This window comes from Taudactylus pleione, unplaced genomic scaffold (assembly GCF_031769625.1).
Source record: "Taudactylus pleione unplaced genomic scaffold, aTauple2 ptg000085l, whole genome shotgun sequence".
Classification (NCBI taxonomy): Eukaryota; Metazoa; Chordata; class Amphibia; order Anura; family Myobatrachidae; genus Taudactylus; species Taudactylus pleione.
Window position 1 is genome coordinate 11,871,211 of NW_028284487.1, and position 4,211 is coordinate 11,875,421.

Consider the following 4,211-nt stretch of genomic DNA (forward strand, 5'->3'; position numbering starts at 1 on the left):
GACAAACATCTCTCCAGTTGAAAACTGATTTGAAACAGCTTCAAAATTAGTTTGGAGTAAAAAAACCACTGAAGATGATGGGATTTATACAAAGTTTAAATATAGATAAGCTATCCTAAAATTCAACTTTAAGGAAATTGAACAAAGTTAGGTCCCACCAAGATTTGAAATCAGATTACTGGATTCAAAGTCCAAAGTGCTCACCATTACACCATGGAACCCATTATTAGAGAGTCTTCCTCTACTCAATATTGCTGATCTTTGAAATACTGAATGCTCTCCTGTTTTAGGTACATTTGGCATTTTTGTGTTTGCTGATGCTTTTATGTTTGGCCGGTTTGCTCAGTTGGTTAGAGCGTGGTGCTAATAACACCAAGGTCATGGGTTTGATCCCCATATGGGCCATGTGCTTTTTCTTGTTGGCAAGAAATGCCAAGAAGGGATTTTATCCAGCGGCAAAGTGCATGAAGTGTGGGATGAATGCATTGGCTACAGTTAGCAGCCCTTGAAACTTGCAAGAGAACATCATAGACACATACAAAACAGAGAATTTTTAAATCCATGTTAGGAATAAACAAAAATGTCATCCTTTGGCTGATGCAGCATTTCTCTATATGGCATACATAGAAAACTTTTTCTCAAATATAGCAATATGGCAAATCTAAGAAATGCTGTGGCAAATTAATCAATCAGGACATTTATTTGGTGATTGAATCTACTATGGGGGACTAAGTTTTAAGACGAGAAGAAGAACAGACCTTTACTCTCATTAGTGCACACTGAAGAAGAAAATTCTTAAAACCAGAATATCTTAAAACCATAGCACAAGTGATGGATCACTGCATTCTTATTGCAACTTTTCCTAATTCCAAATGTTTGACAAACATCTCTCCAGTTGAAAACTGATTTGAAACAGCTTCAAAATTAGTTTGCAGTAAAAAAACCACTGAAGATGATGGGATTTATACAAAGTTTAAATATAGATTAGCTATCCTAAAATTCAACTTTAAGGAAATTGAACAAAGTTAGGTACCACCAAGATTTGAAATCAGATTACAGGATTCAAAGTCCAAAGTGCTCACCATTACACCATGGAACCCATTATTAGAGAGTCTTCCTCTACTCAATATTGAAATACTGAATGTTCTCCTGTTTTAGGTACATTTGGCATTTTTGTGTTTGCTGATGCTTTTATGTTTGGCCGGTTAGCTCAGTTGGTTAGAGCGTGGTGCTAATAACGCCAAGGTCATGTGTTCGATCCCCATACGGGCCATGTGCTTTTTCTTGTTGTCCTACAAGAAATGCCAAGAAGGGATTTTATCCAGCGGCAAAGTGCATGAAGTGTGGGATGAATGCATTGGCTACAGTTAGCAGCCCTTGAAACTTGCTAGAGAACATCATAGACACATACAAAACAGAGAATTTTTAAATCCATGTTAGGAATAAACAAAAATGTCATCCTTTGGCTGATGCAGCATTTCTCTATATGGCATACATAGAAAACTTTTTCTCAAATATAGCAATATGGCAAATCTAAGAAATGCTAAGGCTAATTAATCAATCAGGACATTTATTTGGTGATTGAATCTACTATGGGGGACTAAGTTTTAAGAAGAGAAGAAGAACAGACCTTTACTCTCATTAGTGCACACTGAAGAAGAAAATTCTTAAAACCAGAATATCTTAAAACCATAGCACAAGTGATGGATCACTGCATTCTTATTGCAACTTTTCCTATTTCCAAATGTTTGACAAACATCTCTCCAGTTGAAAACTGATTTGAAACAGCTTCAAAATTAGTTTGGAGTAAAAAAACCACTGAAGATGATGGGATTTATACAAAGTTTAAATATAGATAAGCTATCCTAAAATTCAACTTTAAGGAAATTGAACAAAGTTAGGTCTCACCAAGATTTGAAATCAGATTACTGGATTCAAAGTCCAAAGTGCTCACCATTACACCATGGAACCCATTATTAGAGAGTCTTCCTCTACTCAATATTGCTGATCTTTGAAATACTGAATGTTCTCCTGTTTTAGGTACATTTGGCATTTTTGTGTTTGCTGATGCTTTTATGTTTGGCCGGTTAGCTCAGTTGGTTAGAGTGTTGTGCTAATAACACCAAGGTCATGTGTTCGATCCCCATACGGGCCATGTGCTTTTTCTTGTTGTCCTACAAGAAATGCCAAGAAGGGATTTTATCCAGCGGCAAAGTGCATGAAGTGTGGGATGAATGCATTGGCTACAGTTAGCAGCACTTGAAACTTGCTAGAGAACATCATAGACACATACATAACAGAGAATTTTTAAATCCATGTTAGGAATAAACAAAAATGTCATCCTTTGGCTGATGCAGCATTTCTCTATATGGCATACATAGAAAACTTTTTCTCAAATATAGCAATATGGCAAATCTAAGAAATGCTATGGCAAATTAATCAATCAGGACATTTATTTGGTGATTGAATCTACTATGGGGGACTAAGTTTTAAGAAGAGAAGAAGAACAGACCTTTACTCTCATTAGTGCACACTGAAGAAGAAAATTCTTAAAACCAGAATATCTTAAAACCATAGCACAAGTGATGGATCACTGCATTCTTATTGCAACTTTTCCTATTTCCAAATGTTTGACAAACATCTCTCCAGTTGAAAACTGATTTGAAACAGCTTAAAAATTAGTTTGGAGTAAAAAAACCACTGAAGATGATGGGATTTATACAAAGTTTAAATATAGATAAGCTATCCTAAAATTCAACTTTAAGGAAATTGAACAAAGTTAGGTCTCACCAAGATTTGAAATCAGAATACTGGATTCAAAGTCCAAAGTGCTCACCATTACACCATGGAACCCATTATTAGAGAGTCTTCCTCTACTCAATATTGCTGATCTTTGAAATACTGAATGTTCTCCTGTTTTAGGTACATTTGGCATTTTTGTGTTTGCTGATGCTTTTATGTTTGGCCGGTTAGCTCAGTTGGTTAGAGCGTGGTGCTAATAATGCCAAGGTCATGTGTTTTTTCTTGTTGTCCTACAAGAAATGCCAAGAAGGGATTTTATCCAGCGGCAAAGTGCATGAAGTGTGGGATGAATGCATTGGCTACAGTTAGCAGCCCTTGAAACTTGCAAGAGAACATCATAGACACATACAAAACAGAGAATTTTTAAATCCATGTTAGGAATAAACAAAAATGTCATCCTTTGGCTGATGCAGCATTTCTCTATATGGCATACATAGAAAACTTTTTCTCAAATATAGCAATATGGCAAATCTAAGAAATGCTGTGGCAAATTAATCAATCAGGACATTTATTTGGTGATTGAATCTACTATGGGGGACTAAGTTTTAAGACGAGAAGAAGAACAGACCTTTACTCTCATTAGTGCACACTGAAGAAGAAAATTCTTAAAACCAGAATATCTTAAAACCATAGCACAAGTGATGGATCACTGCATTCTTATTGCAACTTTTCCTATTTCCAAATGTTTGACAAACATCTCTCCAGTTGAAAACTGATTTGAAACAGCTTCAAAATTAGTTTGGAGTAAAAAAACCACTGAAGATGATGGGATTTATACAAAGTTTAAATATAGATAAGCTATCCTAAAATTCAACTTTAAGGAAATTGAACAAAGTTAGGTCCCACCAAGATTTGAAATCAGATTACTGGATTCAAAGTCCAAAGTGCTCACCATTACACCATGGAACCCATTATTAGAGAGTCTTCCTCTACTCAATATTGCTGATCTTTGAAATACTGAATGCTCTCCTGTTTTAGGTACATTTGGCATTTTTGTGTTTGCTGATGCTTTTATGTTTGGCCGGTTTGCTCAGTTGGTTAGAGCTTGGTGCTAATAACACCAATGTCATGGGTTTGATCCCCATATGGGCCATGTGCTTTTTCTTGTTGGCAAGAAATGCCAAGAAGGGATTTTATCCAGCGGCAAAGTGCATGAAGTGTGGGATGAATGCATTGGCTACAGTTAGCAGCCCTTGAAACTTGCAAGAGAACATCATAGACACATACAAAACAGAGAATTTTTAAATCCATGTTAGGAATAAACAAAAATGTCATCCTTTGGCTGATGCAGCATTTCTCTATATGGCATACATAGAAAACTTTTTCTCAAATATAGCAATATGGCAAATCTAAGAAATGCTGTGGCAAATTAATCAATCAGGACATTTATTTGGTGATTGAATCTACTA

At 35.8% G+C, this 4,211-nt stretch overlaps 1 non-coding gene across 1 annotated transcript; it reads left to right on the plus strand.

The window, feature by feature from the left end:
• The first annotated feature begins 1,199 nt into the window (after positions 1-1,199).
• TRNAI-AAU (transfer RNA isoleucine (anticodon AAU)) lies at positions 1,200-1,273 on the plus strand. The gene has a single exon. It is a non-coding gene; the product is annotated as a tRNA-Ile (tRNA).
• The last annotated feature ends 2,938 nt before the right edge of the window (positions 1,274-4,211 follow it).